General features: G+C 42.3%; 1 protein-coding gene and 1 long non-coding RNA gene across 7 annotated transcripts in view; one reads left to right on the top strand and one right to left on the bottom strand.

Annotated features, from left to right (window-relative positions):
- CDK14 (cyclin dependent kinase 14) overlaps positions 1-26197 on the top strand; it is a 551260-nt gene that overhangs the window by 512035 nt on the left and 13028 nt on the right. The gene's annotated exons all lie outside the window — the stretch shown is intronic.
- Positions 24232-26197, bottom strand: part of LOC130272980 (uncharacterized) — a 33013-nt gene continuing 31047 nt past the window's right edge. Inside the window, exons 3-4 of one of the 2 annotated variants that reach the window (XR_008843813.1) lie at positions 24589-24710; positions 24232-24518 (exon numbers count right to left, since the gene is read on the bottom strand). This is a non-coding gene — a long non-coding RNA (uncharacterized LOC130272980). Of the gene's footprint in view, positions 24711-26197 lie in introns of both variants that reach the window. The other variant, XR_008843812.1, reaches the window with a different exon arrangement.

Raw genomic sequence — 26197 nt, 5'->3', positions numbered from 1 at the left:
TGGGGGGCTTTTACCCCTTGTAAAATTTCAAAAACTGGGCCTACAAGAACATGGGAAACACCTAAAGGGTTACCAAACTTTCTGAATGTCATTTTGAATACTTTGAGGGGTGCAATTTTTATAATGGGGTCATTTATGGGGTATTCCGAATATGAAGGCCCCTCAAATCCACTTCAAACCTGAACTGGTCCCAGAAAAATTCCAATTTTGATAATTTTGTGAAAAATTAGAAAATTGATGCTGAACTTTGAAGCCCTCTGATGTCTTCCAAAAGCAAAAACATGTCAACTTTATTATGGAAACATTAAGTAGATATATTGTGAATTAATATAAAATTTATTTGAGATGTCCATTTCCCTTACAAGCAGAGAGCTTCAAAGCTAGAAAAATGCAAAATTTTCTAATTTTTTATGATATTTTGGAATTTTTCACCAAGAAATGATGCAAGTATCGATGAAAATTTACCACTAACATAAAGTAGAATATGTCATGAAAAAACAGTCTCAGAGTCAGAACGATTAGGAAAAGCATAAGTTATTAATGCTTAAAGTGACTGTGGTCAGATTTGCAAAAAATGCTCCTGTCCTTAAGTTACCATTTAGTTCCAAACGCTGCCACCATGCCCCCTCCCATAGACTTGTATTGAAGGGGCGTGGATCTGACGTCATGACCCCCGAAGCCCGCACCCCGCATTCGGAACTAATTGTTCTGTATGCTGGGGTAGTGGAGTACCCCTTTAAAGAGGTGGAGTTTATGTAAATATTCATTCAAAGGGCATTTCCATTAATCTGGTTGAATTGTTGGGGGGAAGGGCTTTACCAGTCTCCCACGATTTGCGCATTAAATCTTATGGTTATTTTCCCTCTTTTTTTTCGTCCTAATGAACTGTTTTTAAGAATTTACTTTTTTCTTCCTTACTTTTTTTTTTTTTTTTTAGCTCCAATGAGAATATGGTAATTTAACAAGTGACATAATAACAGCCTTGTTTTTATAAACTTTACTGATTCTTCCAGCTTTGTAGTCAGAACAGTGGTGAATAACACCCAGGCCTCGGATCCTTTCCACAGATGTGCCCCTCTAATCCCATATTGTTGGTTTCTGCTTGAATGGGCTCAATTTGAAGAGTTTAAGAAAAAAGCAAATACAATGACCCGTCTCTTCTCTATCTTATGTGTTTGCATATCGCCAGGATACGCCACCACAATTATAATGGTGGAGGTTCTTCTTTTACTCAGCTCCAAAAAAGTCAATATAGCCGTGGTTTACTTTTCTGTATATCCGTGGCCTCGGATATCTCTAGGTGCAATAATCTGTGAAATCTCTTCATTCTGAGGATCGAGAGGGGTCCCGGCAGCCTGACCACCATGACCAGGAAGTGATGTCATATTCTAGTGAGACAAAAAAGAATGGGATACGTGGTATTTGGGTGAAAGTGTGGTAACCAGGTGCTCTATAAACCCAGTATAGTCCCAATAAAAAGGAAAAACCCCACACACTATATTACTGCAATCAATCTTCTTTCTTTATGTATATTTTTCAATATTACAAAAAGTTCAACAGTGAATAATCACCTAAAATGTGCCAAAAAATTGTCCGCAAGATGTTACGAGGAGACATATATATCGGCTTTTTCAGGTTTCCATGTACGACTGCACCACCATTCTTTTTCGGCCATCTCTATGTTCACTGCTGGTCAGGTAGGAACATCTGCAACGTTTCAGAGGCAACACCTCCTTTGTCAAGTATGGTTCAAATTCCCATAATACATAGCTCAAATACATAGCTCAAAAACACAATACATACCGTATATACTCGAGTATAAGCCGACCCGAATATAAGCCGAGGCCCCTAATTTCACCCCAAAAACCCAGGAAAAGTTATTAAGTCGACTATAAGCCATGGGTGGGAAATACATCATCCCCCCTGTCATCATCCAGACCCCCGTCATCATCACCCCCCCCCCTTCATCATCACCGCCTGTCATCATCCCCCCTTCATCATTACCCTGTCATCATCCCACACCCCCTTTATCATCACCGCCTGTCATCATACCTCCCTTCATCATTACCCTGTCATCATCCCACACCCCCCTTCATCATCACCGCCTGTCATCATCCCCCTGTCATCATCCCACCCCCCCTTCACCATCACCATCTGTCATGATCCCCCCCCCCCTTCATCATTACCGCCTGTCAATGACAGTGGTATTCAACCTGCGGACCTACAGATGTTTCAAAACTACAACTCCCAGCATGTCCAATCAGCCATAAGCTGTCCGGGCATGCTGGGAGTTGTAGTTTTGAAACATCTGGAGGTCCGCAGGTTGAAGTCCACTGCGGCCTTCGTCATCATCCAGACCCCCCCCCCACCCCCTTTAGTTTTGTACTCAACTCCCCTCGGCGGGAAGGAAGGGTGAGCTGGTCCGGGCCATCTATGCTGCAGGGACCGTCCGGTGGGGAGGGAATAGTGACGTTACCTTGATGACGACGCACAGGGACGTTCATGCGCAACGTCCCTGTGCGTCGTCGTCAAGGCAATTTCACTATTCCGGGCTTGAAGCGCGGAGAAGAGCCCCCCCGGTGAAGATGGACAGCCCGGAACGACCTATCCCTCCCCACCGGACAGTCCCTGCAGCACAGATGGCCTGGACCAGCTCACCCTTCCTTCCCGCCGAGCGGAGGTGAGTACAAAACTAAAGAGGGTGGGTAGGGGGGTCTGGATGATGACGAAGGCCGCAGTGGTCTTCAACCTGCGGACCTCCAGACGTTTCAAAACTACAACTCCCAGCATGCCCGGACAGCCATCGGCTGTCCGGGCATGCTGGGAGTTGTAGTTTTGAAACATCTGGAGGTCCGCAGGTTGAAGACCACTGAGGGCGGAGAGTTCACTCGAGTATAAGCCGAGGGGGGTGTTTTCAGCACGAAAAATCGTGCTGAAAAACTCGGCTTATACTCGAGTATATACGGTAGCTCAAAAACTCTCACGAGATTTAAATTCTAAAAACTTACAAAAGTGTTCAAATAATTAAAATCAATACGATGTATATGGATCTCGACAGATGTAGCAGATTATATTCAGAGAAATACATTAAAATTGGAAATCTCATTGATCCCATGGGGCTGTAAAGTGCACAATTTTTTAATCCAGCGTACCTCACCTTCTTAATAATTTTATTTTAATCTGTTCTTTATTTTCGCCTTCTATACTCTACAGTACCTGGGGAAAGGGCTATGTGGAGCAAACTATGAGAACTATTAAACAGAGAAGTAATGAACATAAGAGTGCAATCCATACATATAAAAAGGGACCCGAAGAAGGAGGTCAGAAAGAGAAATATGAAACGGGACATAATGTCAATGAACTGAGATGGCAGGTACTGGAGAGCATAGAAGGAGAAAATAAAGAACAGATTAAAATAAAATTATTAAAGGGGTACTCCGGTGAAAACCTTTTTTCTTTTAAATCAACTGGTGGCAGAAAGTTAAACATATTTGTAAATTACTTCTATTAAAAAATCTTAATCCTTCCTGTACTTATTAGCTGCTGAATACTACAGAGGAAATTCTTTTCTTTTTTGAATGCTCTCTGATGACATCACGAGCACAGTGCTCTTTGCTGATGTTATTATAATAATAATAACGCTTTATTTATTGTTGTCCTTAGAGGGATTTGAACCCAAGTCCCCAGCACTGCAAGGCAGCAGTGCTAACCACTGAGCCACCATGCTGCCCATAGCATGCATCTGCTATGCATCTGCTATGCATGGTTGCTAAAATGGACAGAGATGTCAGCAGAGAGCACTGTGCTCGTGATGTTATCAGTGTTCCAAAAAGAAAGAAATTAACTGCTATCCGACAGCGCAAAATGCTTAAGCTGCTGTCGGATAGCAGTTTAAGCATCCCGGACAGGTTCACTTACCTATCCCCGCTCCTCCGGGTCCACTTCGCGATCCTCCGGCGTCTTCTGCATCTTCTCCGGGGTCCGGGCCTCGCTTTCCGGCGTCGTTATTATGTCGTGCGCACGCCGTCCCGGCGCACCAACGTAATAACGTCACCAGAAAGCGAGGCCCGGACACCGGAGAAGATGTGGAAGAAGCCGGAGGATCCCGAAGAAGACGCCGGAGCAGCGTGAAAGCATCGGGAGCCCCTGGGACAGCATCGGGAGCCCCTGGGACAGCATCGGGATTGGTGAGGACGCGGTCTGGAGCGGCGGGGACAGATGAGTATTAAATGCACTTTTTACATTGCACGAATCCCTCAACATACGATGGATTCGACAAACGATGGGTCGTTTGGTACGAATTACCATTGTTTGTTGAGGGACCACTGTATTCCTCTGAATATAATCTGCTACTTCTGTCGAGATCCATATACATCGTATTGATTTTAATTATTGTAACACTTTTGTACGTTTTTAGAATTGAAATCTCACGAGAGTTTTTGAGCTATGTATTGTGGTGATGGGAATTTGAACCATACTTGACAAAGGAGGCGTTGCCTCTGAAACGTTGCAGATGTTCCTACCTGACCAGCAGTGAACGGAGACGGACGAAAAAGAATGGTGGTGCAGTCCTACACGGAAACGTGAAAAAGCCGATATATATGTCTCCTCGTAACATCTAGCGGACAATTTTTTGCCACATTTTGGGTGATTATTTACTGAGCTTTTTGTACTATTGAAGAATATACATATAGAAAGAAGACTGATTGCAGTAATATAGTGTGTGTGGTTTTTTCCTTGCCATATTCTAGGGACACAGGAGATACCCATTTAATGGGCTTATCCAACTTGTAAAAAGGTATCCACTGTCCACAGGATAGGGGATAAATGTCTGATCGAGGAGGATCCCACCAAGAACAAGGCCCCAGCTTTCCCCTCTGAGTGTCACGGCCCCCACCATCCAAAACGTACTCACCTCAGCAGTGTCAACCAACCCAGCCAATAACTGGCCACTGCGATGTCCAAGTTTAGATGTTAACGAAGTACTTCACCATACATCAATAACCACCCATATACATTAAAATTAGAACTTATAGAAGTGTCCCGTGTACAGTGATCCCTCAACATACAATGGTAATTTGTTCCAAATGAACCATCGTTACTTGAATCCATCGTATGTTGAGGGATCCGTGCAATAGTAATACAGTACAGTATAGAAAGTTATACTCACGTGTCCCCACCGCTCCATACCGTCACCGCTGCCCTGGATCGTCGCTTTCACCACATCCCCGGGGTCTCTTCGCTGCTCCGGACCGTCACCGCTGGCCAGGATCATCACCCTCCATGGCCGTCATCACGTCGCTACGCACACTGCTCCTATTGGATGACGGGACGGCGTGCGCGGCGACATGATGACGACGAAGCAGAGCGACGGCCATGCAACGGAGCCCGAAGAGGATGGTCCGGAATGTCGGGGACAGGTGAGTGACACTCACCGGACCACACGGGGCACCTTAAACGGCTATCCGGCAGCAGCTAAAGCAGTCTGCGCTGCCAGATAGCAGTTTATGAGATGGCCCCGACATAAAATAGCATCGTATGTAGGTCGGGGGATCACTTTGCATTCATTGTACCATTCGCCTGTACTTCGTCCCGCTGTGTCACCCGGAAGTTCAGTAGTTTTGAATAGTAGCTTTTGTTTTGAGCCTATAGAGAAGCATTAGGTGGCCATCTTAGGCTTGAATCATCATCAGCTACCCACGATGCAACGGGAGGATTTTTCTCCCCCGTCACCCTCCTGTTCCCTCTAGATGAACCGCCCCTCGGTATAAATATGCATGAATTCATTGAATACTTAGCTGCGATACGCTGAGTAGTAGAACCACTGTATTGCTGCCCACATTTCCTGAGCACGCGGTGGCTCTTGGGAAATGTAGTTTTTGCCACCGCTGCGCTTGCCTGCGTGTCCTGGATTCTTATATGCCGGTTAACGGGGGAACGGCGGCAGCCAGACTTGATCCGAACACAGCGATGTGGTGGTGGAGCGGAACTGCGTCGCTGGTTGGATAACATTTTTTAAAGTATGGACGTCGCATATCTCCTTTAAAGGGGTACTCCCATGGAAAACTTTTTTTTTTTTTTTTAGATCAACTGGTGCCAGAAAGTTAAACAGATTTGTAAATCACTTCTATTAAAAATCTTAATCCTTACAGTACTTTTTAGGGGCTATATACTAAAGAGAAATCGAAATAAGAAATGCATTTCCTCCGATGTCATGACCACAGTGCTCTCTGCTGACCTCTGCTGTCCATTTTAGGAACTGTCCAGAGTAGGAGAAAATCCCCATAGCAAACATATGCTGCTCTGGACAGTTCCTAAAATGGACCGCAGAGGTCAGCAGAGAGCATCAGGAAATGCATTTCTTTTTTTCGATTTCTCTTTAGTATACAGCCCCTGAAAAGTACTGGAAGAATTAAGATTTTTTTAATAGAAGTGATTTACTAATCTGTTTAACTTTCTGGCACCAGTTGATTTATAAAAAAAAAAAAAGTTTTCCACGGGAGTACTCCTTTAATGTATACCAACAGATGTGTTCGCTGCAATGGATGGAATCTTGGCTAGCTCCGATCTTGACCGTTTAACCCCATAGAGGCCACGCTTATATACCTGATGCATGTATATACATTTCCAATCTCTTTATAGAGATATATACATTGATACACACATATAGGGGGGGGATTTATCAAAACCTGTGTAGAGGAAGAGTGGTGCAGTTGCCCATGGCAACCAATGGGATGGCTTCTTTCATTTTTAAAGAGACCTGTGAAAAATGAAACAAGCTATCTGATTGGTTGCCATGGGCAACTGCACCACTCTTCCTCTACTTAGCTTTTGATAAATCTCCCCCATAGACCTTATATAAAGAGACATGATGAATACAAGCCCTGGTATTATTCCCCTGTATTATTTCCCTTCCTCGTCGGGGGATCATTTTGTTTAGAAGAACAGCTGTTCGGCTCATTTTTGTCGCCAGCTGCCTACAATGTTGGTGGGCAGTCACACCGAGAGACATAAAATGCCATTTTTTTCACCCATATTAATGTAGAAAGCGTCCCATAGAATACTGAGCCACATACATAATACAATACATACACTATAGGGGGAGATTTATCAAAACCCGTCCAGAGGAAAAGTTGCCCAGTTGCCCATAGCAACCAATCAGATCGCTGCTTTCATTTTGCAGAGGCCTTGTTAAAAATGAAAGAAGCGATCTGATTGGTTGCTATGGGCAACTCAGCAACTTATAAATAACTGATAAATCTCCCCCATTATAGGATACAGTGATATGTGTGATACAACCAATATATAGTGTTTTTGGTTTTTATGTGACTTATTTCACTATAGTATTATAAAATGAATAATATGCATCTTGGAGGACACTGGTTATAGCATTGTTTCCCAACCAGGGTGCCTCCAGCTGTTGCAAAACTACAACTCCCAGCATGCCCGGACAGCCTTCGGCTGTCCGGGCATGCTGGGAGTTGTAGTTTTGCAACAGCTGGAGGCACCCTGGTTGAAAAACACCGGTCAGGTATGCCTCTTATTATGTCTTGCAAACTCAGGACTTATAGTAGTGTTGGTAGGAGACACAACCCAATGCAGGTCACGATGGGTTAAAACCTCAACAATGATATTGTTCATGGGTTCTGTCTATAAGTCACAATTTCCTGCAGCCCTTGAGTCATGTATCCTGTCTAGAACAACGCCTGAGAGAGAAACTGGGTCCTCAGTCAGTAAGACAGTGGGGAAATCTATGGCTTTGACCTTAAAGGGGTACTCCGGTGAAAACCTTTTTTCTTTTAAATCAACAGGTGGCAGAAAGTTAAACATATTTGTAAATGACTTCTATTAAAAAATCTTAATCCTTCCTGTACTTATCAGCTGCTGAATACTACAGAGGAAATTCTTTTCTTTTTGGAATGCTCTCTGATGACATCACGAGCACAGTGCTCTCTGCTGACGTTATTATAATAATAATAATGCTTTATTTATTGCTGTCCTTAGTGGGATTTGAACCCAAGTCCTCAGCACTGCAAGGCAGCCGTGCTAACCACTGAGCCACCATGCTGCCCTTAGCATACATCTGCTATGCATGATTGCTAAAATGGACAGAGATGTCAGCAGAGAGCACTGTGTTCGTGATGTCATCAGTGTTCCAAAAAGAAAGGAATTTCCTCTGTAGCATTCAGCAGCTAATAAGTACTGGAAGGATTAAGATTTTTTAATAGAAGTCATTTACAAATATGTTTAACTTTCTGCCACCAGTTGATTTAAAAGAAAAAAGGTTTTCACCGGAGTACCCCTTTAAAAGGGTACTCCGGTGGAAAACTTTTTTTTTTTATCAACTGGTGCCAGAAAGTTAAACAGATTTGTAAATTACTTCCATGAAAAAATCTTAAAGGGTACTCCCGTGGAAAACTTTTTTTTAAATCAGAAAGTTTTATTGAAAAATCTTAATCCTTCCAGTACTTTTTAGGGGCTGTATACTAAAGAGAAATCCAAAAAAAGAAATGCATTTCCTCTGATGTCATGACCACAGTGCTCTCTGCTGAACTCTGCTGTACATTATAGGAACTGTCCAAAGCAGGAGAAAATCCCCATAGCAAACATAAAATGGACAGCAGAGGTCAGCAGAGAGCACTGTGGTCATGACATCAGAGGAAATGCATTTCTTTTTTTGGATTTCTCTTTAGTATACAGCCCCTAAAAAGTACTGGAAGGATTAAGATTTTTTAATAGAAGTGATTTACAAATCTGTTTAACTTTCTGGCACCAGTTGATAAAAAATAAATAAATAAATAAGTTTTCCACGGGAGTACCCCTTTAATACTTCCAGTACTTATTAGCTGCAGAATACTACAGAGGAAAATTATTTTCTTTTTGGAACACAGAGCTCTCGTGTGCTGACATCACGACCACAGTGCTCTCTGCTGACATCTCTGTCCATTTTAGGAACTGACCAGAGCAGCATGTGTTTGCTATGGGGATTTTCTCCTACTCTGGACAGTTCTTAAAATGGACAGAGATGTCAGCAGAGAGCACTGTGGTCGTGATGTCAGCACACGAGAGCTCTGTGTTCCAAAAAGAAAATAATTTTCCTCTGTAGTATTCTGCAGCTAATAAGTGCACAGCTCCCGGGACGTGAGTCATCAGAAAGCAGTTAGACAGAAAACAGCAACTCAACTTCAGAAGCTAATAACTATTGGAAGGATTAAGATTTTTTAATAGAAGTAATTTACAAATCTGTTTAACTTTCCGGAGCCAGTTGATATATATAAAAAAAAGTTTTTGCCTGGAATACCCCTTTAAGTTGAAGTCTTTTTACCTACTATAAGCGACTTCACAAATGATCATTATATGCCCGAACAAAGAATGTGATCAGCTAAAATAGGTTTTCTTGTTCGGTGGCTGATTGCCCTGATGGCCCTTTTATATGAGCCAATCATTGGGAACGACTGTTCCTCTGAACACTAATTTTTCAAAAAATTTGCTCTTTGTAAAGGGGCTTTAGGTCGTCAATACCAATTTAAGGGGGGGGGGGTGTAACACCCCCAGCAATCAGCTGACTAAATGGGGCCACTGAGCTTAAAACTCTTTCTCAGTGGCTGTGCCTCGTGGGGAACTAAGAGCAGAATGAGCAATATATGCCAACCAAATAGAGTCCAGCCACCAGTCAGGTCCTGCCATAGAAAAACCAGCTCTGTATAAATTACCTCCCACCCAGTGACCTAAAGAAAAGAGGGCCCCAATGCAAATATCGACATGGAAGAAAAGAAACGGAGCACTCACGCGATGACTATATTCAAGGCAGGTAAGCAAACATCAGGGGGTATCTTCCTTTCTTTAGTGGGGAGGCGGTAGATGATCCGGGGGGGAGCCTCAGACGCCGGCCACGGACCGTATCACGCCCTTTGGCGCTTTGTCAGGCCGTGTACACGGCCTGACGAAGCGCCAAAGGGCGTGATACGGTCCGTGGCCGGTGTTTGAGGCTCCCCCGGATCATCTACCGCCTCCCCGATAAAGAAATGAAGATACCCCTTGATGTTTGCTCTATACCTGCCTGTAATGCAGTCATCTTGTGAGTGCTCCGTTTCTTTTCTTCTTATCGTTACATATAGTTGATACCTTTATCATAGCGTGAGCACCTCCAGACATCCCGGTTTCCGAAATATCATCCAGTTCACACAGTATCCATACACATTGTCCTCCCATTATTATACGGTTACAATTCATAGTTATATCGGTGGCGGTTCACACAGTTCTCTCCAGATCACATGTCAAATGTCAACATGGGTCTCCTAATATGTCGTCTGATTTTGCTAGCCAGGACAAAAAGATCTGATGTATATATTTCCCCTTTGTATTCCATCATCCATTGGTCAATACCTCCCTCCATTAATTTAGCAAACCAGTTCCCTGGAGAGAGGAGTTCTGCACAGTTTCTTGCCAATTGAAAAAAGGAATGGGACCAACCAGGACAGGGCCTTCTCTCTCCAAGGGCCCTATAGCAGCCACATGATCTGCCACTATGGTACTTACGCGCTTCTCTCTACCCTAACAATAAAGAAAGCAGAGCTGCAGCGCCTTCCCATCCACATGCAAACGCTTCCTACAATATCCAGAGTTGGCTCTGCAGGTGTGTAGACCATTCCATCTGCACTGTATGCATCTAAAAAAAAATGTGTATGGCGTTTGTTTATGTGCAAATATATAGGCTTATACTATGCAAACTACGGCAAAATGTTTCCGTGGCGAGATCCTAAGCCTTGACACCAGAGCTGCAGGCAGAATTTGCCCACTTGCTGTACGATTTGGAGTTTTTAATCATTAGACCCTGTTTTTTTCATGTTTGCACACAAGAACGCTGTTGTCTTATTGTGCAAAAGAAGCGACATATAAAGGGAAATATTTAACATGCACCTGCAGACAGAGACATAAAGCTGTAGAAATTCCTGCCGGAGATCAATATGCCACTCTTCATTGTACTTTATGCTAATTCATTCTGTTCACATACTGTAGACTTGAGTTATCATTGATAAAGTTTTCCTGTGGAGCTGCCATAGTCTTTTGTCTGGCTGTCATAGAATCAAATTGATGCCTTCCACATTTGGGTAGAGGTCATTATCCCGTTGCCTGGTTGCATTGCCTCCACTGAGTAGGTTAACTGCTTGTGGTCTTTTATCTAGATAAATGTTTTTTCGCCTGCACTTTATGCTTGACGTTGACACGAGACTTTCCTCTGAGATACAACGTTAGCGAATTAGGGAAGACAAAATTGCTTGTTTCTTGCACAATCACAGAAATCCACAGGAACCACCGCATTCTAAAAATCCTTATCGGAAAAAAAAATAGTGATAAAAAGGAAACAACAGGGAAACTTTTTCTCCGCCGGCCTGTTCTTCACAATATAATGCTTTTTGTTTTTAGCGGAAGATTGACGCACTGTAATGCATATAAAAAATGGTGTATTCTTGTTATCCTTTTATATTCTTTTAGGGTTAAACACAAAAATTGGCCGCCTAAGGGCAAAAACACCCATGCGCGTAACATTAACATCATGTTTTACTTTTTCTATAACTAGTGTTTAACAATGAGCAGTCTCTACAGGAGCCATAGGAACAGCCTGTAGCTTAGACATTGAATGAAGCTGCTCTCTCTTCCTCTAACACAGCGGGAAGTCACAGCGGGTGCCCAGGCACCAATCAGAAGATTTGTAGAGTTTCACCCAGCCAATCAGCTGTTGTATACAATGCTTAGCTGCGGAAGCTGAGGAAACTCCCTAAATGTTAATAATCTTCTACAATACCTGTAAGCTGGATATGACCAACAGGTGATATAGCTTTGCTCTTCTATATACAGAGAAGGAAAAAAGTATTTGATCCCTGGCTGATCTTAAACGTTTGCCCACTGGCAAAGAAATGGTCAGTCTATAATTTTATTGGTCGGTTTATTTAAACAGTGAGAAACAGAATAACCACAAAAAGATCTAGAAAAACGCATTTCAGCTGATATTAGGAGCACTCTCTTAAAGGGAACACTCATAATCTCAGCTTGTTACCTGTATAAAAACCACCTGTACACAGAAGCATTCAATGAGATTCCAAATTCTCCACCATGGCCAAGACCTACGAACTGTCCAAGGATGTCAGGGACAAGATTGTAGACCTACACAAGGCTGGAATGGGCTACAAGACCATCATCAAGCAGCTTGGTGAGAAGTTTACAACAATTGGTGCGATTATTGGCAAATTAAAGAAACACAAAATATCGGTCAATCTCTCTTGGTTGGGAGCTCCATGTAAGATCTCACCTCATGGGGTTTTAATGATCATGAGAGCGGTGAGGAATAAGGCCAGAACTACACCGGAGGATCTTGTCAATGATCTAAAGGCAGCTGGGACCAAAGTCACCAGTCGTTGTGAATTACTGAAATTCTGCCACTCCCGCAAGGTCCCCCTGTTCAAGAAATCACATGTACAGGCCCGACTGTGGGAATAAACCTTTCCTTACCATGTCCAGGTAGTATCCTCAACAATAAAGAAGGGACTTTAACTACAAGACTTTAATTTGCTCCATCTTTTATGAATATCACTGGATTTCATTATATCTGATATCAAACTCCTTATTATTTCATTATTAAAACTATTATAAAAGTAGTTACATAACTTTTAAACTTTTCAAAATAACAAACCTAAAGTGTCGTTCCTTTTTGCTCTTCCTGGAAATGTATGAATAAACTGGCAACTGGGTGTTACCATTTTCTCTGTCAGTAGGGTGGGGTCCTACACAGTCTTGCACAATTAGCCCTGATTGGACAGTGACAGAGTGTGCAAGGAAGGACACGCCCCATTGATAAGGCAAATGGAAACTCCCAGTTTTCAAATGATTTATACTTGACAACTGGGAGTTTCCATTCCCATTGACCAGACACTAATTCTCTGTCCTTTGTTTATGGGATACATTTTTAAACACCGGCGTACTGCCTCAGGCAAGATGGCTGCCTCCATATTAATGTGCAAAAACTGAAAAAAAAAAAAAAAAAAATCCTAAATTGAAACAGATTAGAACACATTTCCTGCTCTGTTGACAGATTTCTTTACAGGGCTCAGTAGTATGACAACCATGACTCCTAAAGCTGCAACAAATAGGTGCACATAGGTCTGCATAGCATCTGTATACACTAAATAGGAGGAGGTTTATACCCAGGATCAATCGGTCATCTGTACACACTATTTTTATACTATCTCCAGAGTGAGCCATATGTCTTAGTTGATATAGTCCAGAATTATAGCCATTTATATTCATGATATGCTTAGTATTTATCACCTTCGTGTATATGTAAGGCATGGGGGGAGAACGCAGACTCCTCAGATTCTAGACGTGCTTTCACCCATACTTGAAGATGTCTGATCTGCTGCAGGGAGGAAGTGAAGTGACAGCTGCTCAGTGCATCAATTTCCTTCTATGTCTTCTATACACCCCAGTGTTTTACATTTCAGTCCTGAGAAGAATTACTCCTTTACCTGCCCCCCAGATTATATTCCGATGCAAATATTGGTATATGGATAATATGCAAATATTGCCCATATTATGGGAGTACTAGGATATCAGAGTTGGGATATACCATTGTTTAGCCCAGTGGGGACATTAGAAGGCTTGAGAATGCAGAGTTGCCCTTCTGTTCCTTATGGTTGGGCAGAGCACAGTGTATAGGAATACTATAGGAATAAAAATTTGCCTTTCCTGGGTGGAATGCCTTTAAAATAAGTTCTGCAGCAGCTGGGCAATGTAGAGGACAAGCTCTCATGCTGCCTGGCAGAGGTTTTATACTGCCCATTTACTGCACTCACTCTGAACTCTAGCCCTACAGCACCTTCTCCCTGATATATATAATTTATTTTTATTTAAACATTTGGGGAAGAATAACCTTAGGTTACTTTCATGCTGCCTTGTGCTGAACTATACCACAGGCAGAGGAGCAGACAGGGGATGAATACAAAAGGTGCTGCAACCTCATTGATTGTATAAAAGTCTGCTGTGGGATGAGATCTTCTGCAAAAGCTCCTCTGGGAGGGAAGTAGGCAAGGTGGGAGGACTGACGAAGACTGAAAGGAAAGCAATGCATTATGCGAATTGTGCTGAACAACTGCGGAAACAGAAAGCACTGTGATTCTTTGACATAGGAAAAGACTCAGACACACAAAACAAATAGATTTTCCATAAGGATTCTACAATCCTTCATTCTACAATGGAAAATAGCAGATTACATGGAGCCTTGCTGTGTTGAGTGTTTCAGCTCTGCTATATCTGTATATGGGCTTCTGAATGTAACCAGATTCTAAGGCTCTTTTCTTAGTTTTTCTTTTAAAGGCTCTTATAAAATATAGACATTTAAGTGATTTTTATGCCATTAATACCATTTTTACTAGATGCTTTTGAGCTATTCCTACAGCAAATAAACACTAACCATGACATATACTGCTTGGGTAGAGGTTACAGTGACACCTCTTCTGGCCCGGTCCGGTGATGGAGGACTTCGGATACATTAACCTTTATATGCCCGGAGCTTCCTCAGCTTACGTACACTGCCAGACACAGCACTGAAAGACCCCAGTGCTTGATTGGTTAAATATAATATATCTTTAGTATTTCTTAAATATGTTCCTTCCTACCAGCAAGAAACCGGCTATCTTAACAACGTGACTCTCTTAACAAGCAGCGGCAGAGCAGCTAATATTTTAAGCGATGGCTCGTCTTTCTTTCCCCACCTTAGTGCCTTCCCTTGTTGTCTGAAGCGATCATTATTTCTAGCTCTATAACCTATACAGTATATATTTCTTGGAAATCTGCATCTGGTTTCCTTTAGCGGGTTCGGGCACAAGCTGCCAGCTTTGTGCGTTCTCGTATTTTGTGGCCCTTAATGAGGGAACCTGTAGAAGTTACTCCAGGATTTTCCATCTGGGAGTTGTCACTTCTCTCCTTTTCTGTTGCATGATGGCGTCGTCTTGTTCTCCGTAATTATGTGTTGTAGGTGGCCGCCTGACACGTCTATTTATAAGATGACACTGCACATCTATCAGCTCTCCAATTGGCACGAGTCCCGCACTTCATGACAATGTGGACTCATTAGCTATGGGAAAATAACAACGTATTAAGGCCGACGGGATGAGAACTTTTCCCATGATCCAGAATCTAGCTGCAAGGCGGAAAATATGTGTCGGACCCTATACAATATGCACCACTGTATTGCTTTATGTATATTAAGGGGGCACTTATTTACAAAAGGTAAGCGTAAAGCCCAATAGCAACCGGCAATCAAGAGAAAAAGTAATTGCCGTAAGGTGACTCTGGGTCACGGTAATACATGGCATCAAAAGAAAATAATCCCTCCGCTTGTCTCATTATAGACATTAGGGACATTGGCAGCATATTACAAGGATGGGCCAATCAATGTCAGTGGGGTCTGACCGCTGTGACCCTGGCTGAACCAGAGAACAAAGTGACTGTGATGCTAGGAATTGCCGTATGGTCAAACATTGAAAAAAGCGAAGACGATAGGAGCTGCAGTGGCATAATGTTCGCAGTAATGTCACAGTAATTAGAGACTCTCTACCGTATTGCCAAGGACCAAGGAGAGCTCACCAGCCGCCACTGGAACCGCAACGCTTTCCAAGACAAGGGCCCCTGTCTCAGGAAGAAACCATTTCAAAGAGAAGAAAACTCTCACCAAGGCTTCTGCAGCTTCTCCAGGATCGGTCACGTTGATGCACTGCGCAAGCCCCGTTTCTCCCTACCAGTCTGAGTTTTGGGATCTGAACCTATCTCCCTTTTGATAATTTAAGTGTGATGGAGGCCATCACCCCAACTGTGCACTCACCTATATCTCAGGACCGGCTGAATTCTGTTCCTGAACATGCATAGGCAACTTTTAAGTTTTTGAGTCTCAATGCAAAATTTATTACAAGTTCCCCTGTGGCATAGGGGCTTCAGGTACTAGAGTCTGGGGCTCCTGGCTCTATACATAATTTAACTGTATAGAAACTGAACCACTAAAGTGCCTATTCTACTCACTCATTGAATACTGGATTTTTCTCCCCTCATGCAGATCCAATATTCACCCTGTGAATTTGCCTCTGCATAGCTTCTAATCTTATCTGAGAGAAAGGGAAGGCCCTATGGGACCCCCTCCCTTACAACTATCCTTATTTGACTACACAAAGCAAGTGGGGGGGATGTCAGTGTTATCATTAGCAGGTGCCAACCCTACCAGTACTTAAAAGTTCAAAAGTTGGCAAATTAAATGGATTTATGAAGGTCTTGATTTCAGATAAGCTTTAATGGGTATTAAAGATTTTACAGCAAAGCTACGCAGTAACTTGGGCTATGGGTTGCCCGACACAAGCACTTGGCATAACCTTTACACTAAATGTTATGTGTCCATCAAGTCCTAAACTTTGGGAACCTTGGAAATTTAGCATTAGCCCATGTGGCAATTGCCAGGTACCCATGTTTTGAAGAAGTTATTGTCTTGTCCATGGTTGACCCGGCCAACCAGAGTACCAGATAATGTTGTCAAATATAATGGTTTAGTTTAGAGCAATCTCTTGCCGCTAGAGTTTCTTAGTATTCGGTCAATATATATATGGTATGGATGGAAATCCCTGGTAATGTTTCATGGTCAAGCATTGACTTACAGGGAAGCTGCCACCAATAGGTAGCATTAGAGCCTAACTTTTTTCCTTCTTGATGAGAGCTACTTAGGATATTTTTCCCAGGGGGAATTGAATAGTCTATTAGACTCCCTATGCCAGCTAGGCCAGCTCCCCAAGGAGATCAATTAAAATTGGAGTTGTACATGTACAGGTGCTGGTCCATAGCCATATAACAGAGGCCTATGTATCAATAAATGTGAATTCTGTATCAAGAAAAAGTAGTGAATAAAGTAATAAAAAATGTCTTTCGGGTATTGTGTTTCTCTTCCATACCACTGTTAATGCTTAGAAAATAATGGTCTTTCCCCAGCACATCCTATAAAATATACTATTACCGGAAGGTTCTCAGGTTTCTGGACGCATACAGTTAAATCATACCATGCCGTGGAATGTGCGCTCAGGCTTCATGCTGCTGCCCTGCACATATACAATATGCAACATATGTGGAGCGTGCTCGGGCCTGTCCAGAATGCTGGGCCCATAGTATGAGGTATCCAGTGGATTAGATGGAGGAATATATGTAAATCCTTGTGGCTTAATGTGACCGGCAGCAGCTCATAAGCTTTACAAAAAAATAATTATGAGACATTATATATACCCTTAAGGTCAAATAAATCCAGGACCCATGTACTGGACTTTATATGGGATTTTTTTTTATATAGCTTAAACGGATGTCCAATGTAGAAAACCAATGTTCATAAATCTATTAGGAATTTTGAGTTCTTATTACGTTTTCTCTGTTCTGCATCCTCATCAACTTATCCAGAGTGAAAATTGGCTACAAAGAGCGTCTTTCGTTCTTGAGGACCTGTTCTGCCCTACATTAAAAAAGCCAACTAAGTAGCAAAAGAGACCGTCCAAGACAAAAGTTTTTTTTTTTTTTTATCAAAGGCAAATATTTAATTTCTTTAAGTAAAAATAGTTACAGTACATGTATAACATCCAGTACTACAATAGCCTGACACATTTCACTTCCTAAAGGAGCTTAGTCATAGGCAGCCTATGACTAAGCTCCTGCAGGGAGCAAAACCCATCAGGATATTTCTGTACTGGATGTTATCCATATAACTATTTTTACTTGAATAAATAAAATATTTGCCTTTTATAAAGAACCCTTGGTCTGGACGTAATCCTTTTGCTTCTTTAGTGCATCATGGGGTGGCTCCCTGCATATCTATGCAAGTGAGGGAAAGTGCTATATGTGTGCTGGCTACATTACACCCATTGTGAGAACTTCGAAATGCAACTAAGTGATATGAAAGGACACTGTGTAATACCTGATTTTACCTGTGGTGGTGCTGCAGTGAAAATTAATACTTACTACCAGGTTTCCCAACAGATTACAGCTTTGTGATCTGCTTATTGTCCAGGGACCCTTCTAACAAGAAAAGCATGCAAATTCATTGGACAGATCACAGTGGTGCAAAGCCCATTCCGGTCAGCAGATTAGACATGTCACGCTCTAGTGTATATAGGCTTGTCCTTGATTATGTCTTTGTTTTAACAATGATGGTGATATAACTCACTCATATAGTGTCTGCAGAAATAATGTTTCCCCTGTCTGATCAGGAATCCGGACAGTAGAACAGGGGCCATCGCAACAAGATCAAAACAAGATCACTATTTACTAGATCTTCTGTCCCTTGACCCCCATTTTGTGGTTTATCTCATGTGTAGCTCTTTTAACCATATATACAAGACATAAACATCTATGCCTGCCAAGGGTCTGGGACAGGCTGCTTACAGTCAGGAGACATTCGAGTTATTGGGAAGGTGGAAAACCATTCTCAGGTTCGTAGGAAAGTACTAGAGGCCCTTAATGTTGTATACGATACTTACACCCTTACTTTTTACTATAGGAAAGTAGATAGCCACTGGAGTTTGCTGAGGTTTTGTGGGCTGGGATAAAGTAGATCAGGCTTATTCATACTTAGTTCATTGGTTGGCATCTATTGACTGATTTAAGACAGATATTGCTTCCTTCCATCTGTTCTGGTTGTAGACCACACCAGTTAGATGGAAGAGACCTGACAAATACTTTCCTTAGGATTAACATTACGGGATCTTCTCACGTTGGTGAAGGGATGACCATGGAAATTATGCAAAACAGAAGATCATGAACCAATATGAAAAGACTCCTTGAATTACGATGAGGCCAGGTTCTTGTAGTGGAGCGTCAAGGAGCCTTGAGCCGGGATCATTGGGCCTGCAGTGAATTGCTGCACAGAGACCTCAATGCAAACCGCTCCATCAGGTCTCCATCAGGTCTCCAAAAGAGAGGTGAGGAGATTGTGGATGAAGGAAGCAAAATGGAATTTTCATGGTGACTCGGCTGCACTTGTTTTCTGTAAACCTGTTCCATCACACAATATGAAGGCTGGATGAAAGAGATGGATGAGCCTTCAAATTGCACTTCTTCAAGGGGATTCTGGCCGAATGTAGATATGAATGTAGTTATCTCTGTGATTGAACAAATGCACTTCAGTATTTGGAGATGGTCTGCAGTAGATCGACTTTAAGATGATTAGATTAAAAACATTGCTATAAGAAAAAAATGGATGTTCTTTTTGCATTTAAACATTTAAAGGGGAACTCCTGTATAGGACATCTTATCCATTATACAAAGGATAAAGGGTAAGTGTCTGATCGTGGAGGATGTGACCGCTGGGACCCCCCCACCCCACGATCTCCTGCCTGACGACCAGGTAATCCTCATTCTCCGTTCTGTGCCGGATTACTGTCAAACACAGCATGAAGCTATGGTCAACAAGCCCCCTCCATATACAGTATCTCTATGGAAGGACCAGAGATACACGAGCTCTGTATCTCAGGCTCTCTTTTATAGGGATGACTGGAGGGGGTGTATCACCCACGGATGCTCCGACCTCTAGGAGAGCTAGAGTTTTAAACATAAATGTTCTGAACACTGTGGTGCCAGGCAGAAGATCGCCTGCATTCGCGAGGTGCAGTACCATACATTGCCACATGGATACCAATGTATTTTATTGCTTGTTTATCGCTAGGTCCAAGTTCTTGGAGTGTCTGTGGAATGTCATGTGAGAGTTCATCCGCGATATAGGCTGAAATGCTCAGGAGCATGACTAAATAATAAGTGACATGGGTAGGAGGGAGAAGAAAGGATCGTCTTACATAGGTGGTCACTCTGACTGCCTGTGGCATTGTTTCCCAACCAGGGTGCCTCCGGCTGTTGCAAAACTACAACTCCCAGCATAGCCGGACAGCCGATGGCAATTAATTTACTAAAGGATTCCACAGAAATGTCAATCCTTTCTGCAGAGGCCAGAATCGGAATCTCAGCGGCAAGTGTTTCCGACGCAAAAATTCTGCCTTGTGCAGAATCCCATAGAAAACAAATGGGAATCTAAGTTCCACTCTGAAATTCCATCGTGTAAACATTGGAGTCGATTTTTAAAATTTTTACGATTAGGTTTGTGTATATAAATATGACTATTTGGAGGAGTGCTGTGCTTTTTGTATTTTCAGATATATATATATAAGATAACACATCCTGGATATGAATGAATGAACTAATCGTATGAAATACTTTCCTCTTTACATAGTTGAATTCGCTGACAACAAAATCACACAAAAATTATAAATGGAAATCAAATGTATCAACCCATGGAGGTCTGGATATGGAGTCACACTTAAAATCACAGTGAAAACCACACTACAGGCTGATCCAACTTTATGTAATGTCCTTAATACAAGTCACAACGAGGCTCAGTAGTGTGTGTGGCCTCCACGTGCCCGTATGACCTCCCTACAACGCCTGGGCATGATCCTGATGAGGTGGAGGATGGTCTCCTGAGGGATGTCCTCCCAGACCTGGACTAAAGCATCCGCCAACTCCTGGACAGTCTGGGGGAACGGGCGGGACAGTCCATAGCATCAATGCCTTCCTCTTGTAGGAACTGCTGACACACTCCAGCCACATGAGGTTTAGCATTGCCTTGCATTAGGAGGAACCCGGGGCCAACCGCATCAGCATATGGTCTCACAAGGGGTCTGAGGATCTCATCTTGGTACCTAATGGCAGTCAGGCTACCTCTGGCAAACACATGGAGGGCTGTCACCCCACCCCCTTACTGACCCACCGCCAAACCGGTCATGCTGGAGGATGTTGCAGGCAGCAGAATGTTCTTCACGGCGTCTCCAGACTCTGTCACGTCTGTCACATGTGCTCAGAGTGAACCTACTTTCATCTGTGAAGAGCACAGGGCGCTAGTGGCGAATTTGCCAATCTTGGTGTTCTCTTGCAAATGACAAACATCCTGCACAGTGTTGGGCTGTAAGCACAACCCCCACCTGTGGATGTCGGGCCCTCTTACCACCCTCATGGAGTCTGTTTCTGACCATTTGAGTGGACACATGCACATTTGTGGCCTGCTGGAGGTCATTTTGCAGGGCTCTAGCAGTGCACCTCCTTCTCCTCCTTGCACAAAGGCAGAGGTAGCGGTCCTCCTGCTGGGTTGTTGCCCTCCTATGCCCTCCTCCATGTCTCCTGATGTACTGGCCTGTCTCCTGGTAGCGCCTTCATGCTCTGGACACTACGCTGACAGACTCAGCAAACCTTCTTGCCACAGCTCGCATTGATGTGCCATCCTGGATGAGCTGCACCACCTGCAGAACCACTCCTTTATTGGGGGTGTCTGGCTAATTGCCTATAATTTCCACCTGTTGTCTGTTCCATTTGCACAACAGCTTGTGAAATTGATTGTCAATCAGTGTTCTTCCTGAGTGGACAGTGGGATTTCACAGAAGTGTCATTGACTTGGAGTTACATTGTGTTGTTTAAGTGTTCCCTATATTTTTGTGAGCAGTGTATATGTAGGCTTGAGAATGGTATTGTGAGAACACCGAAATGTCGCACTGCCTGTTCATGGAATAAAAGTTATCTGCACTTATGACACTCCTGTGTGCTGCGGTCACCTCTTTCATGTGTGGATCGGCATTTGGGCCTGGGACCATGGCCTCTTAGACCTGCTGGCACCTGTTTACTTTTGAGTGGGATGTGCCGCTCCCCTTTGCTTGTATATTTATAAATATATATATATATATATATATATATATATATATATATATATATATATGTGTGTATGTATATATATATATATATATATATATATATATATATATATATATAAAATCACACACATTTGTGTGAATATAGAAAAAATATAAATATTTACCTAATTGTGTGTATCGGAAAAATGGGAATATTTTATTTATTTTTATAATTTATAAAAAGAAAAAAAAATGAAGTTAAAATTAAAATAAAGTGTTGTATTACCATATGAAATAAAGATTCTGGCTCTCTACTCCTCACTGCCCATCGGAGGCCGGTTTCTCTTAACGCGGGGAGATTCATATTGGAACTCTCGCCATTCTTTGTGCTGGGAAAAGCTGATTCAAATGGTAATTGCGGAAAAGGCTTGGGAGACTTTGTTCTTTGCACTGCAAATCTCCTTAGACAATGTAGGGGTAAGAGAGAGGTTCTGCCGCAGTGTCAAAGTAAAAAAAAAAAAAATTTTTTTTAAATAAATTACCGGATTCTCTAGAGAGGAGGGAAAGGACTGTGAAAAAATAAAATGGCAGCACATAGCAAATCTCCAAGGTGTTTAAATATGGATAAATGATACTGAGCTTTTAAAGTTCTGGAAGAAGCCGTGTAAAGATTTTCCTTTATATTTATGGCATTTATTTTACAGCGTTGACTTAAATCCATTAGCTCTAGGATATATTTCCCTCTGCCATTGTATTTTATGCTTGCAGTCGAACGTAGGCGGTAAATTAATTCTAGTAGTACAATAAGGTAATCTACTATATATTAATACTGTATACTAATACTACATACTATAGTCAGGATAATTTTACCCTCCGCTTCCTCACTGTGTTTCCCAACCAAAGTGCCTCCAGCTGTTGCAAAACTACAACTCCGCTTTTTACCCTCCGCTTCCTCACAGTGTTTCCCAACCAAAGTGCCTCCAGCTGTTGCAAAACTACAACTCCCAGTATGCCCGGACAGCCGAAGGCTGTCCGGGCATGCTGTGAGTTGTAGTTTTTGCAACAGCTGGAGGCAACCTGGTTGGGAAACACTGCTCTATCCATTGATTTTCCATATCATATCGCTGCATTCTTCCCTATGTTTTGCTCTCTATAAAAAAAAAAAAAAATTAACATGGTCTTAAAGGGGTACACCAGATGAAAAAAAAAATTTTTTTAATCAACTGGTGCCAGAAAGTTATACAGATTTGTAAATTATTTCTATATTAAAATCTTAATCCTTCCAGTACTTATCAGCTGCTGTATGTTGTGTAGCTCTTTACAGTCTGTCCACAGTGCTCTCTGCCGACACCTCTGTCCATGTCAGGAACTGTCCAGAGCAGGAGCAAATCCCTATAGAAAACCTGCCGGACAGAGGTGGCAGCAGAGAGCACTGTGTTCAGACTGGAAAGAACTACACAACTTCCCCTGTAGTATACAGCAGCTGATAAGTACTGGAAGGATTAGGATTTTTATATAGAAGTAATTTACAAATCTGTTTAACTTTCTGGATCCAACCAGAGTAGAAAAAAGTGCCCCTCTAACTCTTCCTATGTTCAAATGGGATTGATCATTTTTGATCAGCATTTTTAGCTACAACCCCTGAAGAAGAATAAACACTGAAATCTATAATGGAAAGATTTGTACCTTTTCTCTGTCTTTTGGACCTATTCCTGGTTTTTGGATTAAAAAAAATAATAATAATAAAAAAAGTAAATAAAAAAAAATACAAAATGCTATACTATAGGGGAATTTACTAAAAACAGTGTTTTTTTACACACGGATCTCAAGTAATCCTTGCTAATGTACAATAAGTGCCAAAATTAATAAGAGGTGTGAGAATTTTTTATAAATTTCTTTGGAAAAATCCCATTGCAGGCATCCTTAGATTTTAGTTTGCCATGCAATAGATTTGAGAAGAGAGAAGTCTACCTCTGGAGAAGCGTTATCCTAATGTTAAAGAGAACCTATCATGATCTTGTTAAATGTTATAATCCTCCCAGTTCACTTCCCCAATTATGATAAACCTCCCCCTGCCTTTATTTTTATTATTTGTTAGTTTTCTACCTTGATATTGCTCTGTATTTTCTGCTCAGTCTCAGTCAGATTCACAGACTAGGAAGGGGCGTTCCCCAGCAGGCGTGACATCATCTGAAGCCATACAGGGGAGAACTTCCTCCCTCACTCTGCTACACACAGCCCAGAGCAGTTCAGTGTGTGAGATGAGCTATGATTGGCTAAGGCTGCACCCCTCACCCCCCCCCCCCCCTCCTCAGCATTTCCTGATTTCGGACTTCTGCCAGGCCAACAGGAGGAGTCCAAAGTCTGTGCAAGAGATGGGGAAAAATGTGCTGTGGACAAGTAGGGAGACACCTAGTGGCAGTTTTTTTAAACACAAATAAAACAGAAAACTTTTTTTTTTTCAAGCAAAGTATATTAGAAAGATGTTTTATTTACCATAAGGAACGCAATAGCAAAAAGTACTTGTACTGTCCTATTTGTACCTGCACTGTGAAGAATAAATGTTTTCACCCCTACTCTTCACCTGTACTGTGTCCCGTAATTTCGGTGAAGCGCTCCGTGACCCAGTCGGATTAAGGGGTGCTTCCCTGCTCGGAATACCACGAACTTTGTCTACACTGCACATGCAATTGATCTGACCACAGATTGGCTCCAGTCAACGTAGCTATTTCATGTGAGCAACACTATCAATCTTGTAAAGGTCCATGGCTGGATGAACTAAAAGGGGAATTATTATAAATTTTTGCACCCATGAGACCCATAAATTGTGAGTAATGTGAGTACTTACCACCTGAATGGATCATGGTCCCCTCCATGTAATGGTCCCTTATGATCTGCCCCAGTGCGGGGATGGTCAGTCTGCAAGTCCCAAAAGGAGCATGATTTGTTGAGTCTGGTTACTCAGGTTCACTTCAAACAGAGAAAAACTAAGTATCACACTGAAATATATAGAACAAGTTAATACAGTTCTGATAATCAACCAGTTTGGGACCACTGAGGTACCAGAAAATGGGAAATTGTAAACATTCTGACATATATCTTTGGCAGTAGGAGCACAGGTTGTGGTTGGAGACACCTCTGATGGCATGACCCATGGGAGTCCACATCTTATGGACATCTTATAAAGCCTAAAGAGATCTGGCAAGTGGAAATCCAACATGACCCACTCTCTTATCTTCATTGATATCTGGTATCTGGGGATTGTTGTGAGGCTACCATATACGTTAGATGGTCTGCAGATGGTCCTGCAAATCAGCAACACTATCAACATTCTGACTCAAATCTTCGGCAGTAGGTGCTCAGGGTTGGTCAGTGTTGGAGACATCTCTGACGGAAAGATCTATCCACTTCTTTGGGACACCTCAAAGGCCCTGGCTCAGACAGTAAGGGGCAACATCTACTTCGAGGCCTAAACGAGAAAGCACCTTGCCACCAAGGATACAGTGTAGGTCGAATGTTTCGTTTCTGTGGTACTATAGGTCACATGTCTTGTAAGAATTGTCATTATATCTGGCGCCAATCTAAAGGACCATTTACACCCATCATTTATTTTTGTTTTCTCTTTAGCTATTGATATGTTTTTTATTTTTCTTATTTTGTGTTTTAGGAATGCAATAATTTGGGATGTACAAAGTGGTGGCCCAGCAAGGGACAGGAGTAACGTCCATGTAGGTCTAGTAGATGGGTAGATGGTGTATAAAAAAGCTAGCGACAGCTTGTGTCCCGAATAATATCTCCGTCCCACGTGCAACTATAATTAAAAAAAACGAACACAGTATAAAGAAAAGAAGAGAGACAAAGAGACGGGAGGAAGAGGGAGGCAAAGGATGACACACCACCTGCTTAATCCCATAATAGGGAAAGGGGCTTTAGGAAATGGCCCTGCTAGGTCTGCCAGAAGGGCACCTAGATAAGCCCCACCACATCTCTAACATTACGAGGCAGATAATAGCCTTGTACTGTAACAAAGGAATAGCCTTGTACTGTAACAAAGGAATAGACTCTTTACAATTTGAGATACTTATTTGTCTTCTGTGTGTATGTTTGTACGTTTGTATGTATCGAATTAGCCGCATTTCTTTAGTGAGAGTTTTGAGAGTTTTGAGGCTTGTTACCAATAGTAGAGATATTTACATATATATGGCATCAACCTCTTCTACAGCTATGTACATAGAATGTGTGCACCTACATTATTTCTTTTTTCCAGTTGTATCATGGATATTGATCCATGTGTTATGGGTGAAGCTGGTTGTAGTATTAGTTTTATTGGTTGAGCAGGACTGAAGCTCAAGTATGGAGGAGCGCATGTGAGGAACAAATGGTGTTGGTGTATAAAATTGCAGATTCAATGCCATTCAGTCAGGGGCTTGCTTAGCGTCGAGAGGGCCCTTTTTAAA

Source organism: Hyla sarda, chromosome 5 (genome assembly GCF_029499605.1).
Source record: "Hyla sarda isolate aHylSar1 chromosome 5, aHylSar1.hap1, whole genome shotgun sequence".
NCBI lineage: Eukaryota > Metazoa > Chordata > Amphibia > Anura > Hylidae > Hyla > Hyla sarda.
This window is presented reverse-complemented; position numbering and strand designations above follow the sequence as displayed.